The 21,990-nt window shown below is 39.2% G+C and overlaps 1 protein-coding gene across 5 annotated transcripts in view; it reads left to right on the top strand.

Moving 5' to 3' along the window:
- Window positions 1-21,990, top strand: part of PDE8B (phosphodiesterase 8B) — a 72,425-nt gene that overhangs the window by 10,167 nt on the left and 40,268 nt on the right. Inside the window, exon 1 of one of the 5 annotated variants that reach the window (XM_027634369.1) lies at window positions 20,292-20,336. The exons of the other annotated variants lie outside the window; for them this stretch is intronic. The gene's annotated coding sequence lies outside the window, so the exon portion shown is untranslated. Of the gene's footprint in view, window positions 1-20,291; window positions 20,337-21,990 lie in introns of those variants that run through there. 5 annotated transcript variants of the gene reach the window in all.

The following is a 21,990-nucleotide window of genomic DNA, read 5'->3' as shown; positions in this document are numbered from 1 at the left end:
CTCCTAACCAACTGACAGTTCAAGCTCTATATTCTCTAAGGAGAAAAAAAAACTCTTACCTTCATATGTTTTTTATTCCTTGTCAGAAGTACTACCCCAGACAAACTGTGCTGGTTTGTTGTAATATCCTGATAGCTGCAAGAAGAATGTTGGTAGCTAAATCAATACTTTTACTATAAGACAGGAAAAAGAGCTTGCTGGGAGGATCTTGTTGCACTAAAGAGAGTTTTCACAAAAGAGGGGGAAAAGGTACTCCCCTGAAAACCAAAATAACAACAACAAAACAATACCAAAACAAAACACCAAGCAGAACATAAGAATGAAAATTGTTCTAATATGGAGATACTTCTGGTATAACTGGTTCTGATATTCTGGGAACTTCTGTGATAACTTTGTGTAATGACAGGATGCACTCCTGTTTTGCAACCACAATTAGAATATTGCCAGCAGAGGATTCACAGGGTGTATTGCCTCTCTGGGTCTGGTGCATAGGAATGAATTTAATCTTAGTGGTAGGTTTTTCTTTCAAAAATGATTTTGGATAAATAACCACTTTATTTGGTGCAACAGTTTCTTTGACATATTCTGGCATTTTTCTTATTTCAGTGTGACAGAGCTTTTACTCCTCTGGTCCTTCAGGTGGGCTTGGATTGAGCAACACAACGTAGGGTTTTTTTCACACTGTTAGTGGCTTAAAAAAAGATGTTTATAGATATTATTTAAGACTCACACTCAAGACAAAAGAAGTCTTAAAAATAATATATTTAAAATTCTATCATTTTAAGTTAGATTCTGTGCATCATGGTGTTAGAGATATCAGACTTCTTTCAGGTTTGTGAAAGTGAGATATCATAAAATTATCAATAGCAGAAGAACTAGTGGTACTGATCAGGCCTTCTCAACCAGAAAGGGTGTCTGTTTGCAGATACGCATTAACTAGAACAGCCGATGCACAAACAGATCTCTTTTAGCTCTTTAGCATTTTAGCGGCGTAGGGACTACCCATACAGTTCAAAGAGTGCAGTAATGAACTGTCTTCAAAGAAGGGTTTTCATGGGTTCCACCAGATTTATACAAGAGGCTATTTTTAGATCAAGAATTTTTTTGCCCCCTTAGAGCTATGAGGCATCTGTGGCCTTGCCTTAGATTTTAAAAATCTGTCTTGCTGAAAGTAACTTCTTTAGTCCATCCTTTCATGTTTACTTTATTGTTATATTTGTTTGGTTGCAAATATCTGCAAATCTGCAGACAGCTTAAAACTGAAAAAGGTTCTATATTTCTGTAGCTCACATGTAAAATCTTACCAGTGAACACTGTTTTCCTGCATGGTTGATGCAGATGGCTGCCTGTCAAAGGATGACCCTTAATCATCATGCTTGCAGCTTATTCTCTGATGTCAATACATAACGCAGTTCACCTATCCACATGTATGTTTACAAATTGCTGTATGATACATATATTTTTTTGTTCTGTAGCTTGTTAAATGGCAAATCAGTAAAGAATGTCTTCTTTGTTTTATTTGGGAATACGTCATATAGCTGCACAGGATCCACCGGAACAAAATGAAAGAAAATAGAGGCAGCTTGCTCACAGTTGCAAGGTGTTTTTGTTTGAGTTGCTAATATTGTAAAATGGATGCTAGATATATATGATCATCTTTGAGTTTAGTCTGGAAAGCTACTCCAACAAGATACTGTCATCAGGCAGATTTAGGAATATCTGACTCGGAAAGAGCAGCAATAAACTTTTGTGCACTTCAGAAATTTTTAGGAGAGAGATCAGGTTAACTCTCATTGTCTGCACTTTGTAAGAACATTTAGCAGAGCTAGCTTTCTAACCAAACAGAACTAACAGAACATGGAGAAGATGAATGTGATTATTTTTATTATATTTATCAATTAGTACTCTAGAATTTTTGTATATCGTTGAAGGAAGAGGAACATTTTATTTCAAAATTTAACAAAAGAGCTTAAAATAAGAACAGTAAAAACCTGGTATCATTTTGCACTTCCAGCCGTAGTACAGAAATGTGAAATTCACATATGTAGTCTAGCGGTCCCAATTCAGAAGTCACCATGTCATTTGTTAGAATGCAATCTAGAAAGACTACACTGACATCAGAGAGATGAAGATCTGGCCTTTTTCAGATAGGCAATGGGCAAATTCAATTTCTTTTTACATTTCTCCACATTTTATTTTTAATTCAATAAAAATAAATGATTGGGCCCTGATAACCCCCCTGGTTAAGGGGTTATCAAGGACCAGAACAGCTGGCATTATATCACCCACACAGCCCTTAGTTATTTTAGCTGTAGTTGGGCTGGACAATGGTGCTTCTTTGAAAGGTTTGTTCCTAACACTCCCTGACAGGTGTTCAGCATTTCTTGATGTGTGAAGGAAGTCGTAGCAGAGCATAGGTGCATCATGTGAGATTTGCATCACTTGGAGATGCCAGCAGTGTTCTTGCCACCACTCCCTTTCGTTGATCTGCCACTCTCTCTCTTACAGGGTTTTTAATTTTTTGCCTGTTCTTTCAGCATAGGATTACTAAGGAAGTGATCACAGAGGAAGAAGATAGTCTACCTTCTTTGAACAATGGGAGATCCTTTTATATATTTGTGCACATACTTGCTGTGTGCTTATCTGCAGGTTGGGTGAGCCATCTGCTGGCGCCTCTCCTCTAGTTTTGTTTGGTTTTATTCCCCTCCCGATCCTCCCCCACCCACCTACCCATTTGACCAATTGTAGAGGTATTGCCATTGCTGAGAATGGGATCAAAGCAGGATACATTTAAATGTGCAGACAGTGCATATCCTGTGTCTACCAGCAGCCTTCAATCATTCTTTCTCACTCTGAAGGAGAGGTTTTCTCTATCTATTCTAAGTATTATCTAAACTGATTAGTATCTGGCAATGTAGGTATATCTTCTTTTCTGCTACCAGCGTGCATGCCATGAACAGGAAAAAATCATGACACAAATGTATGATACAGAGCAGTACCTTCATGCTGCCTGTCACAGGATTAAGCATAAAACAGGGAAGAGCCTTCTGTACATCTTCTCTAACCTCCTTCCAAACTTTTGCTGCTTGTCTGCTCAAAAAGTCTTGACAACTGACTTGTATGCCAATGGGAAGTTAGTGTGAATTGGATTTCCTGTTTGTTTGAAAATTTCAATTCAACAAGTGAAATATTTCAAGGACAAAATTCTGGGAAAATGTTTCAAGTAAATCAGAACTTACTATAGTCAGTCTGAGATTCTGTTTATATTTTGATAAAAATCTTCACCTGATTTACTACTTCTTCTAAAGGCTGTATTTTTAATAGATTAGTATTTTCTGGTTGCTGGGAGGATCCAGCTGAAAATTTCTCGCTGTCTGGCATTGCTAACTTCACTTGATGCTGCAATGCAGAGGTCCAAAGACACGTTACCATAGAGATACCTACAGTAGTTTTAAACCAACTTTAGGTTACTAAAGTTTGAGTGCTAATGATTACTGCAACATCAGCTATAGAACACACACTGTGAGGCTGGATATACACTTCATCAGCTGACTGCACTGACTACACCTAACTGGAGCCCAACGATGTTCCCTTTGGAGACTGGAAGAGTAGGACTGAGATCTTACAGCTCTTGCTGAGATGCTGCCAGCGTTGTACTAAGAGACCTGACTAGGTGCATAAGCACCAAGTTGTGCCACTATTATAAGGGAGAAGTAAGTGGCCTTGAACAACTGGGTCAGCTCTACAAAGGCCCAATGGCTCCCAAGATGGGATTGCAGTGCTGGTTGCTGCTCTTCCTCCTTGCTTAGTAACTGACATGGGGTTTTTTTTTTACTTTTTTCAGTGATGTTGCATCTTGGGCAGACGTTACACTGTTAGATCAATATTCAGGATGAAAAATAAAATTAGTGATTATTTACTCTCCTCACCATTAGCCATAACATCATCTATGTTGTTAGAGGTCTGGTTTCACTGTGTGTGTTTAATGCTTGCAGATGTGTTCAGTGAGAACATGCAGAAATGAAAATCTATTCCCTTTTGAAGGAAAAGGTGAAGTGGAACACTAAAATGAAGAGTTTAGCAATCAATCTTTAAATAAATATGGCTTCTGATTTGGTATGCTTCTGACTCCAAATCAGTGAAAAGAAGCTAAGCAAGGTGGGTGAGTAGGTTGTTACTGGTTGTCGTTATGTTTCTTTTCATAGAGTACCTAGTCATATGAGGCAGCACAGGAATGAAATGCTTACCTAATATTGCAGTCAGCAACAGAGAGGTGAAGTGAATGACAGCTGGTCATGTGTGTTCTGCTGTACATACAAATTCACGAAGACTTCTGTACTGCTTTGTGCTGTATACATTTCAGTGATAAGTAATAATCTCAGGCAGAAATGTCTGCAGTCTACCTGTCAAGAGCAACATAGACAATCATTAAACCAAGAAATCTTAAATAAGATAGGCACTCTTGCAGCTGTTTCATTTTCTCAGAATTGGTATTTACAGTAGAGCTCACTTATAAATCCTTTCCAAGTACAGTGTATTTATTCTATTTGTACAGTCACAGCATCTGCACTAGGTTCCAGGGAAAATAAAATGATTTGTGGTGGATACCAGTGAAATTACTGTGTTCATAGTATAATCTTTGTTACTTTGAACCTGTGTAAAATTTCACTGCAATTTTTAGCCAGTGTCTTATGCAACAAAGAAAACTCAAAGTAACTGACCTGCATTAGAAATGGAGGAATAGTTTTTATTTGCTGTGAACATAAGTAAGGTTTCCTCACTTTCTTAATGTGATACCATGATCAATAACTACTAACCCATTAGGTTTTATTACATACAGAAGCAGGGTAAACTTTTTTTATGATCTGATATAGGAAAAGCTTGAGATTTTGGTGTCTCAAGTTCTGAGATGACCCAACACCTCTAATGATGTGGCTTTTTCCCCCCTGAGATAGGTGGCTGCAGAGAGATTTTCTGCTTTGTGATAAGGGTTCCTGCAGCACCACAGAGGTTGTCTCAGTGTTGCCGAGTGGGAGAAAATTCCAAGCTGATGCTTCCTTAGCTGGAAGGATGGTTCCCAACCCAGAGATGAAGATGCCGTTCCATAGAAAAATGGAAACTGTTCCTAAATTTGCTTTTAGTTTTCCTTTGGAGACTTCCAAATATACATTTCTTAGCTTATTCAAGGCGTTTTGAGGCAATCACTTTTATCATGTGATAAAAGTGACTGAATAAATTAAAAATATCTCTGCATACATCATGATTGAAATTAAAATACCAGATTAGGAATGACTTTTTTTAATTTTTATTTTTAATGGCAAAGGATGTTTGTTGAGGCAGTTTTAGTGAAGTGAAACATAAAAAGAAGACCATTAACGCAAATGTATTTCATTGGAACTTTTACAGAAAAAACTGTATCTGCAAATCACCTCTCTGCTGGAAGCTGCAAGAGGAATTTAAACGTAAGAAACTTCTAAAACATGAAATATTAAGCATAACCTAGCACTTAGGCTTTTATGGGGAAAATGGTACTTTTTCAGCATTTCATATGTATTCAGTACACATTTTTTTAAAAATTGATACTGAAATGGGTCAACAGTGCATGCTTCTGTAAACTCCCTGTACTTTTCATCACTAGCAAAATGACTTCTCACCTTCTTTCTTATCTTACTGCTAACTTTCGGGGGGGCGGGGGGGCTCCTTTCCTGAGGTCTCTTTAAAATCAAATTATCTGAATATGGATCTGAGAAGCAGCAGTCTCAGTTTCTGTAGGGAAAAAAACAAACTACTATACAAGATGCATGTAAGTGGTGTGTCATGGCCACTTGTCTTTTAGAGTACACAAGGCAAATTGCCATTTCAGAACAGATCTCTCTGCACGGTAAGTCCATCAAGCTGACTGTAAAATTGCCTTGAAGTCTATCAGAGCTGTTGTCTCTGACCTACTGCAGATTCACACCTACTCCAGTGATGTGTTAAGGCCACTTGTCTTTTAGAATACACAAGTCAAATTCCCACTTCAGAACAGATCTGTCTGCAAGGTAAGTCCACCATGCTGACTGTAAAATTGCCTTCCAGACTATCAAGGCTGTTGTCTCAGACCTACTGTAGATTCAGGGATATGTTGATTCACACTAACTTTGAAAATATGACTTTATCTACCTTGAGGACTTAGAAATGGCTTTGCTTTATTTTTAATAAAAGTTTTCTGAGTAATCTGTACCTGCTATATGGCAGTTTCTGTGAAAAACATAATGACTGCAAATTGCAGAATGTGTCAGACTGTGCCGTGCTTCACAGCTATATATAAAAAAGGGAGCTAGTGTTCCATGGAGCACATAGCATGAGTTCAGAGTGACTCTGAAAAAAATAAGTAAAAGAGGGATTTTTAGGGGATTAATAACTAAGAAAATTATTTCTATATGTTTTGGAAATCTCAAGGTCTGCAGTGGGGAATGGATGTAGGAGGTGTCACACTTGCTTATTCTAGTGTGATACATATTATCCTGTGTTGATCATTTTCAGAGTCATGATGTTGTCTTGGTGGCTTGGTCTGACCCAGTGCAGCTGTTGTTGCATGTTTGCAATCCTGGCCTTCATTGAAGCCTGACTTAGCAAAATATTTAAGCACCCGAGTAGAACCATCCAGCTTGACTGGAAAAACCAGAACACCAGTTTGACTTTACATTTCCACAGGGTCATTGCACCCAGAAGTCTAAAACAGCCTTAGGGTTGTTATAACCTGTGTCTGGCAGCTAAATATAGAGCAATTGGTAAGCTTCATGTCACTACAAAGGTCTAAAAAGGAAAAGTATTATTTTCACATATGCAGTAGAAGAGCTGTATATGTGAAAATTCATGGTTTTAGTAATATGCAGATCTGAAGACTTGAGGTCTAAATTCAGTAAGGAGGAGTAGTATTTTTTATATTTGCAGTACCTTAATGGAAATAATCAGGGATGCTCTTATGTTACTCAGTGTGAGAATCCAGAAATCTATGTTGTCACTTCATTACAGGGTTTCTGCAGGTGGGACCAGTGAGCTAGTCAGAATGTTTTATGTGTGCCCAAAAATGAACTTTTTATGGTCATCAACTGTAACAATTACAGACATTTTAGTACAGATGAGGAGGCCTCCCAGCCCAATGTCTCTTACTTACCTTCAGTAAAGCATTTTAACTTTAACAGTAACTTACTATGTGAAGTAAAATAAAATTTCTGGACTCTTGGATCAGAAAGCTGGCCTACCTACCTCACAGTTGCTTTTTTTTCCTGCAGTTTTTTTAATAGCTTTGTCTCTGGCATTCCAACAAATCCCCTTCATCAGTCTTGAACAGGAGAGGTTTATTAAGTTTTCTTTCTCTAGAAAATATATTTTTTATTATTTTATATGTTTTATATATTTTATATGGTTTTATATTTTTATATGTTTTTATATATTTTGATGTGGTTTTTATTCATGATTATACTAGGGTGGCCCCATACATTTTGTAAAATGGTATTGATTTTCATCGTTTGTTCAATATAACTCAATGTCTTTGTTCTTCCATACAACTCTGTCACAGACTTTCAGCATGAGTGGCCTGAGTGCCCAGATCACTTTCCCTGTTCTCTTGGCAGCTCATTTCCCCCAGTTTATGCCAATCAAATATTCCTTACCTTCGAAAACTGAATGCAACTCAGCAAGAAACTTAGAGAAGTTATTGTTTCCTGTCTTGTGATACGCACTTGTGAATAAGTACAGTATTAACAGGAAATGTCATATTTCCCTGCAGAGTCCATCCAAAGACAGTTGTAATATAAAGATATATATGAGAGAGAGATATAACAGAAAATTCAGGAATATGTTTTTGTGTTGTAATCTCATGGACTGTAGTGTAAGAGTGTAAATAACATGCATAAGCAGTTATTCATTAGAGTTGTACATGATATGGAGTGTAACCCACTAAAATGAAGAGATCATGCCTTATAAAATCTCTGTTGGTGAAAATGTTTGTGAATTGAAACTAAAATATTTTATGGCTTTCAGAGGTAGTATTTCTAAATAAAGTTGTTTGGAAAGTGTCAGGCTTTTGACTGTGCATGTGATCTCTTGGAGAGGAGATTAATACTTTTCTATGATTCATGATATGTATATAGTTCCTGTTGCTTAATAAGGGTTTAATTCTGTGAAATGCTGAGCATTTAGGCCATGCTGCCTTTAACTGTACAAGAAACCCTTTTTGTCTCCAGCAATATTGCTCATAAAATAAAATTAAACAATCACTGAACTGAATTCGGCTTCTGCAATATCAGGCACATTGAAAATAGGCAACTATAACTATTCTTTAGGGAGAGAAAGTTTGGCAGTTAACACTGCACTCAGCCAGAACTTCTGCTTTCAGGTGTGGATGTTCATACTGTGCATATGCAGAAGCTGTAGGAGAAGATTAGTTGTCAAGATTTTTGTGAGAGGGTTGTGCTTCACTATCTGTGGAGAATATAACAGTGCCATTTTTTTATCTTCTCAGTAATGTGTTGGTAGTAAGTTGCATAATTACATCCTAATGATGGTGGATTAAAATGACTATATTGTGTTCAAATAGATGTCAGTACATAAAGACTGGAGTAGCATTAAGAGCACTCTGTAGAACATTGGCATGACTCTTATAATGCTGGATCTGAAATGTGGCACTTAACTTAGTGGTGCTTCTCCTTGTTAAGTCTGGAACAAAATGTCCAAAAGAAGTTTTTTTTCCAGAAAGCTTTTAATTTCACACACACACACACTGTGTGAATAGTGATGAGTAATACCAAAATCATTATTGCTTATTGCATAAGTTATAAATTGCTCTAGTGCAGCAGAACAGAGGAAGGACTATGCTAGGCCTTCTTTCTATGCTTTTGCAGAGCTTAATGGGATTGCAACTGTATGCAAAAGTTAAACACTAAAATTAGATGCTGATCCTACCAGCATTTACACTACTAGAGTAATGGGAGTGAAATTATCATGACTGCATTCAAGTTTGTAAGACTTATTAATTAATTTTCCAGATTTATCAGGCCATTTCTTACTTCTGCAAGGTACGAATTCTTCAGGTACATCTATCACCAGCTACTCTATTCCTCTGCATCAGAGCTCCCTCTTCCTCTGACCTATACCTACCTACCTTGTAGAAATACTGCTTCTACTTTTCCTCAGTCTTCATCCATATTTGGGTAGGGCTTATAGAATTAATCAACCCGTGTACCCTATTATGTGACATATTATAAAAGCGATAGGTGATCTCTGTCTCTGAGGATTATAAACTAAAATAGGTGAGACAAGCTTCATAAACAATTTAGTCTTGAATGACAAAATAGAGAGGGTGAAAAATGCTGTGTTTGGGTAACATCTATGTGGCTTAGTTAGATGATTCACCAGTGGGCAAGACAATGTGCGCATCCCAGAAGGTGATATCTGGATATCAGTCTTGGAATATTTGAGACATGATTGCTGCCATCTGCAGTGGCTTTGTCAAAACTAAAATAGAAACTTAAACTGAATTAAATGTGATCATGAATTATTCAGTCATCATGGGAACCTTGGAGCTGTTTATTTTGATGAGAATTTGGCTTTGATTTTCATTGTCTGCACAATTTTTGGTGTGAGATATGGCAGAGACTTTCATGTTGATAATTTGTAGTTGCACAATAACAGGCGGTACAGCATCACTTGTGATACTTGAGATGGTAGGGTCTGCTCTTGAAATAATTCTATTTGTGGATTTCTAATTAAAAGAGTGACAGCAAACTAATTAATTTTGACATATATTTAAATGCTATTTTTGGATTTCAGAGTCAATGTTACATGGTAATGGGAAAAGTGTCCATATGTACCTGTTATCCTAAAAACTTGGGAAGATTTAATTTTTGTTTTATTGCTATTTGTACTGTGTATTTGCAATTTGGAGTTGTTGGGGTTTGTATTTTTGGTTTTGTTTGTTTATTTTGATATAGAGTTTCTAGGTATAATTCTAAGACATATCCTGCAGATGCTAACATTTTAATTAAAAGGCCAAACTAGTTGTTTTCAGCTGGCTGTCCCCAGACTCGAACAAACAGGACAGAAGTTCTGTAAAACAAACACTATCTGACTGTGAAGGAGCAAGGAAGAGGCACCATTATGTCTTCAAAGGACATATTCCTGTTCTTTAGATACAATACCCTTTTCTTTACTGGAGCTTATTTTGGTATTTTTGTGAAATGTAGATCAAAGTTCAATGCTGAGTTTTTTTCTAAGTGAAACACAATTCAGAAAACTTCAATATATGACTCACTCTCATCAGAACATGTTTGTTCTGGTTTTTGTTGGGTTTTTTTTCCCTTTGTTCCAGCAAGAGGAATGTAGTGTTTTATAGAGGTTTTAGGCTGAGATAGTATGTAGATGCATTGCTGTAGCTGGCAAAAAATGATAGGAGTAGACCTCTTTGAACCAGGAAAAAAATTCTTCCAGCTATGTCTACCCAAGAGAAGAAATAAGAGGAGGTGATACTAAGCCAAAGCTCTGATGGTGACATCTATCATGCATCTCTGAAGAAGAAGCCTGCTACCCACTCCAACCGTAGGCTGATATTGATAGCTAGTAGTATCTACAGTGGATAGTGTTGGAAAAATGGTAGATTAAAAACGTAGCAAATACCTTGGGTCAAAATTTTTTTTCCTTTTAACCCTTGGAGTAGAGTCCATAATGCCTATGTGTGCACTTGCACATCAGTATTTCAGCGCTGCTGAGCTCTTTGGGCTGGAAGTCAGTTTAAAGAAGACAGAAGTTCTCCATCAACCAGCACCTCAGGAAGTCTTCCATCATTCCCACATCACCATTGGCCAATCAGAGCTCAAATCAGTTCAGCAGTTTAATTACCTGGGTAGCCTCATCTCCTCGGATTGTAAGATTGATGGAGAGATAGATAACAGGTTAGCAAAGGCATATAGTGCTTTTGGAAAACTTCATAAAAGAGTTTGGTGAAATAAACACTTGAAGAAAAGTACAAAGATCAGTGTTTACAGAGCCATAGTGCTGTCTACTCTCTTATACGGATCTGAATCATGGGTCATCTACCGCCACCACCTGCGACTCCTAGAACGCTTCCATCAACACTGTCTCCGTTCAATCCTAAACATCCACTGGTCAGATTATGTGACCAATACATCTGTTCTAGAACAAGCAGCAGTCACAAGTACTGAGGCCATGTTGCTGAGAACACAGCTGCGCTGGGCAGGACACGTCTCCAGGATGAAGGACCACTGCCTCCCTAAGATCTTGCTTTATGGTGAACTTGCCACCGGCTGCTGCACGAGAGGAGCCCCAAAGAGAAGATACAAGGACTCCCTGAAACAACATCTCAGCCTTGGCCATATTGATCAACATAACTGATCTACTCTGGCCTCCAATCGGGAGGTCTGGAGACACACCATCTATAATGCTGCAGATGCCTTTGAGAAAGCACACAGGATCACTCTCGAGGGGAAAAGACAACGCAGAAAGAATCGTGCCTTGCAGAATATACCACCTAAGGAGTCTTTCTGCTGTGCCTTTTGCAACCGGACGTGTCTATCTCGTATTGACCTTTCTAGCCACCAGCGCGCTTGCAACAAACGTGGGTAGAGCCCTTCCCAAATCTTCTTTCGCAAAGCCCAGCCATGATTGATGATTTCAGGTGCTGCATCTGACTGTTCTCAGGCTATTGAGGGGCATAATCTTAGTGATTTTGTTCACTTTCAGTAAAATTCTGTATAGTTTATGTTAAGCAATGGAAGCCAAGACAACAATATTTATGTCCTTCAGTAAGAAAACAGATAGGTTATTTACTACTGTAACAGTAGCATTAAATTAATTGAGAGCACGCTATTTCTTGTCTATTATGGTTTAGGAATGGCATCCTTCAATTTAGTAATCCTGCTAAAACCACACTGCTGCTTCCCCTCCTCCCCCTCCGGCTGGAGGCACAAAAAGAAAAGATGGTGGGTTGAGATAAGAACAGTTTACTGGAAACAGCAATGAGATAAGAAAACAAACAGTAACAGTAACAATAATAATAGCAAAAGGTATAAGAGAAAGAAACAATGGAAAGCCCCCGACAATAAACAGTGCTGGACCACTCCATCCACCAAGTTTTCTTGCCTGGAAGGAACCCCTTCTCCCAGGAATAGAGAGAGTCCCTTCCCCCCTGTCCCCAGCAATGATGTGAGGTGATATAGAATAAATACAGGGTCTTGGCCATGTCCCCTCTCAGCTACTCCAAAAAATTAATCCTGTCGTGTCTGAAACCAGGGCATTGTCAACATCTATCTGAATTAAAGTATTTTTCAATGGGGAGCAACAAAAGCCAGCAATACATTGATGAAGAGAAAGGAGACAGATTGTCCTTTCCTAGTAGAAGTAGACTTGCGGAAAACTCCTGAATATTCACATAGTAAAATACATAACTTCTTCCTCTGCTAATTTTCAAGAAGAGTTTCAAATGTGATAACTGTCTTCCAGCAAGCTCTTGCTGACATCACAGAACCCTGGAGGTATGCCTCCCACAACCCAGCACAGAAGTAGAACTTAGGATTTGTTTTTTGGCAAAGCCAAGGGAACTGAACAGTCTCTAGGGCAAATGCTGATCTCAGAGACCCTCTGCAGACAACTGCCAGATGCTTTTTCTTAGTCAGTGTTTGGAAGACAAAGTTAATTTTAATTTTGAAGTAATTGTTTGATTGCAGACTAACTGTATGCTTTCTAAGTTATGAGTATTTACCTAGACCAAGAGGTGGTGGAAGAAGATCGTGTTTATTTCGCTAACATCTTGCAGCAGATTTATGCTCTAGCTGTTTCCATTCATGTATCTATTATCATATTATCTGAAATTTCTGATATTGAAACTCACTTCAATTTTTTTTTATCAATTTTAATAGCCATGCGCAAGAACTGATCTACTGTATTGAACCATAGGTCTGTCTGCCTGTTATCTTGTCTCGGGTAAACACAAGGAGCCTTACGCAACAGGTAGAGAAGAGCGTAGATGGAGAGGGATTGTTCCCTGGACCTCTTTTAACCTATAACTGAGGGGCTTGTGAGTTGAAGTTATGTTCTTACTGATGTGTTCTGCAGCAACACAGGGGCCTACACTTGGTAAATTTTGTTCAACTGCTGTTTTAACAACACCCCCTCCAGTGGCCTGCTTTAAGGGAAACATCATATTTCTTGTATTGTGGATACTATTGATGAGTCATTCTTTGTTCTGCCCTACACTGTCCATGATTTCATAGATGCCTATTCCATTCCTTAGATAGCTCTTTTCTGGCAGAAGCAGCCTAGTCTTTTTAGTTATCAAAAAATGCCTTGGAATACCATGATTATTCTTGTTGCTTTCTCTTTAATTTTTCTAGTTTTGGTTTATTTATCTCAAGGAAAACAAAAGATTTCGTACAGCATTGAAAGCGTGGGTTCACCATAAATTTACATGGTAGCATAAGGTTGTTTTGTTTGGATCTTTGTTCCTATCCTCACAGTAGTTACTTTTTTGGCTAGTTCAACATACAAAGATGACAATAGGAATAATTTTTAAATCTTTCTGTATCTATAGTCTTGAATTTTGCTCTCTCGTAAACACCAGTGCATGTATTTCTGAAACAGTTCAGGCTTAGTTGGTGTGTTTTTTGCTAGGGTTGGTGTACAGAGATTTGATTGGATCCCCCCATAAAGATTGGATTGGATTCCCCACTAATGTGTGTGACTCATGCTCCTTCAAATTTGAGAATGGACAGTGATTACAAACAGATTTACAGAAAGAGATCTCACCATGCCAAGACCCACAAGTCTTCGGCAGATTCTGTTTACTTTGATAGATGTTTGGAAAAGTTTGTTTTCCCCTTGCATCTTCACACTGCAAGGACATAAACATAACTTACCTGCCATGCATATTTAGTGACATGAAATGTGTGTGCTGACAAAATAAACACACTTTCAGAGAAAATTATGTTGACCAAGTCAGTATTCAAAATAAACTTGATGTCATTGGTGACTACATTCTGTAGTTGGTTTTCTTTCCACAAATCTAAGAACATTGTAGTTTGGGAGTTAAACCATTTGTCCAGTAAATAGATTTTAATTCCTTTCTTGTCCGTACAGGCTGTGGTGTAATTGCCTGCACAGCAGCCATGATGAAAAGGGATCCTTGACCTGTGATAGCATTGTGATAGCACTACTTGGAGGGACTAGATGACCTTCAGGGGTCCCTTTAAGCCAAAAGTTTTGTGATTCATTGCTGTTCCACTGAGCATCTCAAGCCATTAATCAGGTCTTTTTCGGGTTCTGAATATCTGGGAGAAGGGGAGGCCATTTCCTACTCCTGTAGATTTTGAAACACTGTACATGGTCAGTGGAGAAAAGTATGATCTTAATTTACATGTCCTGCTGTTTTGTGAACAGGAAAGCATAACCTGAGATGAACTATAAGCACCAAGCTTAGGTGGTGTAAGGAACAGTATCACTGTGTTTGTCCTGTTTTTGCATTTTTCAGTTTACATCTGCTTTTGGCCACTTCAGAAGATCGGATATTGGGCCAAGATTTGTTCGTCTGACCAATTTTTGCTTGTTTCTCACAGCGTTTCTAAAAAGAACATGGGAATTTGTTTAGAAATCTCCCCAGAGATTTACAGTGTTTTCTTAAGGAACATGCTAATCAAATATGTTCAACTAACTGTGTCTTGTACACCAGTTCTATTTTTTGCTGACATCAAGAATCAGAATTTTTGAGTGATCTTAGTAGCACCTAGGTGCAGATCATGACCATTGAATCCATACGAGAAAAATCTACATGGTGAGAAACTGTGTGTACAATCCTGCAGGATTGCTTCGATACTCTGTTGAAAGCCTTAATCAGCAAATTATAGAACTGAAATACGTCTGGACTACCCTCTATGGATTAAGGGGTTTTGAGCTTTTTGTCCCATTGACAGGTCCATAAGTAGCTGCTGCTGTGAGCAGAATTGAGGGCTGCCCCACAATAGTAGTTTGTTTGTCAAATGTAGCTCCATAATGGCTGAACTAGTGTCTTTTCCACTTGATTGTTCTATTGTCCTATTATGACAATGCGTTCGCAAGGCAGCCACTAGTGAAGTATGAACAGAATGCAAAAAGTCCTAAAATAATATTAAATAATATTCTTTCTTAGGTTATCCTTTTATATCAGACACATTATATTAGAGCTCATAGGATTATTTTACAAGTGTCAACTTGCTTGTTCAAGCAGTCATCTAAAATCTCTAGCAACCTGACAGAGGTACAGTTTTCTTTCTCAGTTTTTGTTGTCCTTAGGATGATCCATTGATTGTGACCTGTTTGTGCTAGCTGCCCTTTGTTCCCTTTTCTCTTCTCCTTGCCTTTCAGAGGTTTGTCTGCATCCCACTGGTTTGCTTTTCTTCCCTTACCAATGATTTTAAATTGAAATAGGAAATTTATACTATCACTACTGCCTGTAATTGCTTGATGAATGAATTATATTGCACAGGGGGAAAAGGAGTGAGATACAGAGAAGAAAGAGATCTCTGGTTTTGAATGCTTACTTTCCTAATTTCTTGTTTGAAACGTAATTCAAGAAACAGTATAGAGAGGAGTAAAAATGAAGGAAGAAAGATAGAAATCTTGACATCTGTTCCTGAAGCTGATTCTGATCAGACAGATCTTTTCAGCTTTACCCAGAAGCAGTTGTAGGAGCTGACTCTGAGAACCAAACATAAAAACATTCAATATATTATCAACTTTGTAATTCACAGAAATTCAGCTTCAGGCATTTGATCCTTACTTTGATGTTTTTATGAGGACTTCTGCTTATCTCCAGAACTGCTGCCAATTTCAGCTCTAGTAAGCTAGGAAATCTTGGCACATGGCTCACACTGAAGAATACGTGGAGTTCACGCCAGAGACATCTCTATGGCAGGTCCCCTGAAGTTAGGTTGATATTCTCAGAGCATAAGGGAAATGCAAAGATGACAGTGGGCTGGTGCATCTGGTGTATGATAGCCTAGGGTTAGCCATGCTTGGTTTCCAATGCTTCTCTCCCAGAGGAGTGCTCTCCCACCAGGTGAAGACAAGATTGGTGGGAAAGGGGGAGGTGGGAAAGAAAGTTAGGCTTCTTTTCAGACACAAGTCACTGCAAAAAAGGTGTTCAAGGGTCATGATTGAGAGTATGCAACAGGAGCCTGATTTCCTCACCCAGAGGTGAAAATGGTCACGAAAGGGAAGGCTCTACTTTCCCTTGACTTTGTTCCTCTCCCTGGTAAATTTTCAATTCTCTTGTGTGCAGTGACGTAGCTTTAACTGGAGGCATTGGGGTGGCCTCATCCCAATTCTGCTCGCTTTTGAGAAACAGAAGGACCAGACAGATTTGTGAACTCTACCCTTGAGCTACATGCACTTACAAAGCACAATAGAGCCTGCCAAACCTAGATGTCTTTGTGGTTTTGGGGTCCAGTTTTTTGCCTGTGTATGTAGTGTTTTCATGCTGCATGCCTCAATGTGTGTTGTCACATATGTCATGAACAGGCTACTTCTTCAAAATTCATATGCATTTTTTTTAGCCAGTTCCTATGTATCTGATGGGTCAGGCTTCTGTTACAGATGCTTGCAGAGATTGCAGTGGCTGTGTCGACAATGATGAAACCTTATTTCTTCTAAACGGTATGTGTGTTTGATCATTATTTTCAGAAATAAAATAACATGACCTTGCATTAACCTCAGAGTTGAGCTATTCAACTATGTAATGCTCCTCTGGACTCCTTGGAAAGGTAGCAGCTGGCTGGCATGAGGGGAGCAGCTTGTGGAGTAGAGTGAGTTGGCAGTCCTCTAGTGGGAGCCAAGAAAATGAAGTGCACGAGCAGCTGGGGAAGCAGATGCAAAAGTTAACTGGGAACCACAGCAAGGGGAATTTAACAGGAAAAAAAAGAAAAAAAAAGACCAACAGATTCTGACAACAGAGGTGGCAGAGAGCAGTGTTTCCTGAAAGAGAGTAGCTGTACTGGTGGGTGGAGAGGATAAACAGAGGCAGCAGGTCAAATGAATGAGGCAGGGAAAGATGGTGTCTGAAAAAGCCACAGAGGTCAAGCCAGAAGGCATCTAGTTCAGAACCAACTCATCAGCAATATGAGTGTGTAGTGATTCGTCCTACTTAGTCTTTGACAGCTTATCATTTAGTGACTTTTTGACTCAGAGGTGGAAAGAACTTTGTAAATCTGTCCAGAAATTGCTGAACAAGTGAAGTGATATTCTTTGTAACAGTTGAAGCTGGAAAAGAAACATGAGGAGACTCCAAACAGAGAAAGAGTTGCCAAGTGTTAAACTACACAAAAATGCCAGTGGGTTGGAGTTGAAAGGACCAGAAGTGATAAAAAAAGTAAAAAGTGATAAAGACTGGGATATAGTTCTGCTAAAGAAGGCAAGACAAAGAAAAGGAGTGTAACTCTGCTAACAGTGGAAGAGAAGCTGGGCACCCTGGTCAGGTGTGCTGTAGCAAGCAGAGGAGCAGGACATCAGCTCCAGGCCAGGGATGTTAGAAAATAGCTCTGTGTCCTATGTCTCATAAGGGAATTCAAGCTGGCTAAGGCCTGTGTTGAGGTCATACATGGTTGTAATTCTTTTCAGGACTGTAGTTTGGCCGGGGGAAAAAAAAAAAAGCCAAGGGATTTGAGACTGAAAATAGTGGTACAATCAAAAGTGGAATGGTAAGAGCCAAAGGACAGGCTGAGTTGTCAACTCTCACCAGTGGTGTGGATGGGGGAAAGTGAGCTGGAGAGAAGTGCAAATGAACCCTAGCAAAGATGGGGAGATGTAACCAGGGGAAAGCTGGGTCAAAAAGAGAGTCCTGTTACCCATTTGCTAAACCAAAGGGACAGAGGTCTGAAAACATACTACAAAGATGAAGGAAGGGATACACCAGTGTGAGAGTAACTAAAGAGAAAAAAGATACAGAGGGAAGGAACCTTCAGGGCAAAAGGGTGTCCAAAGGGACCTTGGCATCTGTGTGATGCTTCTCAACTGGCACATCCACAGCCTTTTCAGGAGGCTGAACTCACAACACCTTTGTGTAGTGGGTTGACCCTGGCCAGATACCAAGTACACACTAAAGCCATTCTCTCACTCTCCCTCTGCAACTGGACAGAGGAGAGAGAACAAAAAACAGCTAAGGATTCATGAGTTCAGATAACAGCTGGGAGAGGTCACTCACTGATCACCTTCATGGGCAAAACAGACTCAAAGTGGGGATAGTACTTAAATTTATTACTAATAGGATAAGAGCCAAAGAGTGAGAAATAAAACAGTCTTAAAAACACCTTCCTCTCCCCCCTCCTTCCTTCCATGTTCTCCCTCCTCCCCTCCAGCAGTGCAGGGGGAATGGGGGTTGAGGTCAGTTGTTGTTTCTGCCGCTGCTCAGAGAGAGGAGTCCTTCCCCCTCTGCTCCCGTGGGGTCCCTCCCACGGGAGACAGTCCTTGATGGACCTCTCCAGTGTGAGTCCATCCCTCGGGCAGCAGTTCTTCCCAAACTGCTGTCCCGTGGGTCACTCCTCCATGGGATGCATGAAGGAGGCTGTGACCCTGTGGGAAGCCCAAGATGGAGCAGTGTCCTACCAGGGACCTGCAGCCTGTGGAGAGGGAAGCCCACACTGGAGCAGGTTTTTACCGAGTAGGACTTGTGTCCCCTGTGTGGGACCCATGTCAGTACAGCTCATTTGTGAAGGACTGTACCCCATGGAGGAGTGACCCACGAAGGTGATCAATGAGTGACCTCTCCCAGCTGTTATCTCAACTCATGAATCCTTAGCTGTTTTTTGTTCTCTCTCCTCTGTCCAGTTGCAGAGGGAGAGTGAGAGAACGGCTTTAGTGTGTACTCGGTATCTGGCCAGGGTCAACCCACTACACCTTGCTTCACTGCTTGTTTGGCTGCAGCTGCAGTTGTTGCTTTGGAGCAGCACAGAATTATGCAAGAAGATTTTTCTGTAGTAATTAGTCAACACTAATTACAGTGGTGTGTTGGTAATTATTGATGATTCATAAACTGCAGGGGCTGTAAGTCTGCAGGCATAAGGGGGTAAAGATTTTTGTACTGATAATTTAGAAAGGTGGAAATTTAATGAAGCAGTAACTGCATTTTGCTTAATGTCACTGCTATGATAGTAAGGTAATTGATGATCACTGATTTACAAAAAAGCATAATAGTTAAGAAAGTACCATTGATTTTGTCTAATTATTTGATTAATAACTTATTCCTGTGGAGATTGCTTAGGATGTTATAATGATATTGAAAATAATATTAGGCAGTTTAAAATGTTAAACCAAAATTTTTTTCACTTTTTTCAGCTTTTAGTGTTTCCAGGTTGTTACTTTATTTTTTATTTCTTTGCTTCCAGCACTGTGTCTGTTCCTCTGCTCACTGCAATTAGGGATTTTCTCACTGACCTCTTTGGAATCAGGCTTATCTCTCCGTGTTTTACCAGAAAAGTCTGTTATGAGCTACTACACCAATTGATTTAGACTGCAGATCTATTAACAGTCCTTCCTAGCAGTCAGTCACATAATGAGAGCTTCATTTAAATTGGAAATCATCAGCAATGTGATATTCCCTTATGTGAGAAAACGAACAGCAGTCATGGTATCACTGCTATGCCATGTCCACATGGTCACATTCTTCTGGAAGTTCAGAAGATGTATAATTTGTTCCTTTAGGCCCATGAGAGATCCATAGGACATTTGTGAAGGCCAGACACGTCATTATTCTTGTTGCCTCCCGTAGCTGAGTTTCGAAAAAGTGAGTCAGTCACTTATACCCACAGTAATTTGGGCATATAAATCCAAGGGTCTGATTCAGCTTGTAAAACAAGACTCAGGAAGGAGTATTTCAGATGTACCTTTTGCTATATTTGACAAGAAGGTTTATTTATCCTTCCCATACTCAAGTTCATTACCAGTCTTAATTTGACAGTTCCATCTGTTTCCGTGTGTTGTATAAGAAATGAAGTTAGTCATTTTGGGGACTTAAAGGCTATACATGGCAATCTTTCATATATAACAGCACCTATTTTGCATCCCTCTGTGGTTCTGACCCTATCATGTCTGCACAGAGCAGGACCGGGACAAGTTCACCTACATCAGAAGGCTCAGATTTTCCAATTTTCATCATGCTTTCCTGCTGTTAGCAAAGGCAGGAACACCCTGAAACTGAAAGGAAGGGGGGAAGAGAGAGAAAGACCCTGATTTTTATGTTCTTCTTTTTCTTATGTTTTCTATTCCTGAGGCTGACACAGAAGCAGCAGGGAGAAAAACTCTGAGTCAGAGTCTGAGTGAGTGGATTATTTTGTTGTTGTTCTTTTACAATAAACAGGATAAGAAAAGTGGCTAATCTATAAAGTAATCTCTGTAAAGGATTTGATAGACTTACCTGCATTGATCTATGTCTTGGAGACAGTTATTCCATTTTTGGCAATACAGAGTGACTAAAACTGGATGTCCGCTGAAGTGGTAGGAAGTGGAAGGCATTCATTTACAATGTGAGTTCCCTAGCATATTTCCCTAGCATTAATAAATGGATAATAAAATAAATATCTGTGTCCTAGCATACATGGATATATCTGTGTTCTTCTTTTGTTGAAAAATCCCAGGCTCTTGATCCACACATTCTGAGACAGTTTGAGCTGTGCACTGTCAAAAAAGAAGCTTTTGCTCTGACACTGACCCAGATCTGTTATGTAGTCTTACAGATTTTCTAAACATTCTTTTTTTAATAAAAGTAAATCAAGATAAAAAATGTATTGAAGAGTTTCCTAGATAGCACCAGTGGAGTGTGAATGTGCTGGTTTTCTTTTTTGGCTGAAGAGGAAGAGAAGGTGGGAGCTTTCAGAGAACTGTTTCTCTGATCTTACTCTCAAGTCATGGTTTATGATAGGTGCTTTCATTTCTGTTGAGATACACTTACAGGCACTAAGCTACATTCTGCTACAGCGGGAGCTCAAGTGGGAAGTGAAGCTTTTCTGTGAGAAAGGGAGAGGTTAACTACATTTATATTGGGGGCAGTTCTTGCTTTGGAGAACAGTGGCAGGCTTTGTAGTTTAATCTTTTGGAGTAGTGCCCATTACCACCTTCTGACGTATGTTGTTGGGCTGAGAAGAATCAATGCGCAGTGGTGCATGAAAGCCCAATGTGCCAGTCGTAGCTATACATAATACCACTGTCTCACATGTAGGCAAGGCTGTTAATACTTAACACAGTATTGTACTGTCAGAAGGAAAATGTTGAATACTGGTACCTTCAATCATTTTGAATATTGTTACATATTCCTTTGAAAAATGCATTTTTAAAGGATTAAGTGTTGCCTGTGTAAAAGGCTCAAACTTATTGAGCATCACAGAGCAAAGTGCCACAGAAATAATGCTCCAGGATTCCTATGTGTCAGGGAATGGCCCTGGGACTCTGTCTATTTGACCAAATTAGGATTTTGGTCAAATTACATGTCTTGGGAGGTGATTGCTTTAATTTGCTTACCCCGGGCACCTGGGATAACTGGTAACTGGGAAATCAAAGGAGTCTGCCCTTTTGGAGATTGGTAACTTGCAGCTAATTCTCCATATGCATGAGAGGAACAACATTTTAAGTGTTCAAAGACTCAAAAGTATGTACATCCGTGGGAAGACATATGTATTGTTCTGTTGCTTAACAACCTTATGTAGCTAATGGTCTGAAGTGAAACAAATCAGTGGCGTACAGAAGTGTATTGAAATGTATCAAGACACAAAAAGTATTAAGGTAGTCCAGCTCCTAGGAAATATAACAAACAGAGCAGCGACCACCTACATCTACTGGCTTTCTTGCAGTAGGTTTAAATTATGATGTGCTCTCATGTCTTCTGAAAATGTCATGGCTCACATGGTAGTGATGTTTTTACCTGAAAACTAAATTTGTTCTGGGAAACAGCTTTAAATCTGCAACTCAAACAAGTTC

The sequence above is a fragment of the Corapipo altera genome, unplaced genomic scaffold (assembly GCF_003945725.1).
Source record: "Corapipo altera isolate COAL_440 unplaced genomic scaffold, ASM394572v1 61411, whole genome shotgun sequence".
Taxonomy (NCBI): domain Eukaryota; kingdom Metazoa; phylum Chordata; class Aves; order Passeriformes; family Pipridae; genus Corapipo; species Corapipo altera.
Note: the sequence above shows the minus strand (reverse complement) of the source record. Positions and strands in the feature narration are given on the sequence as shown.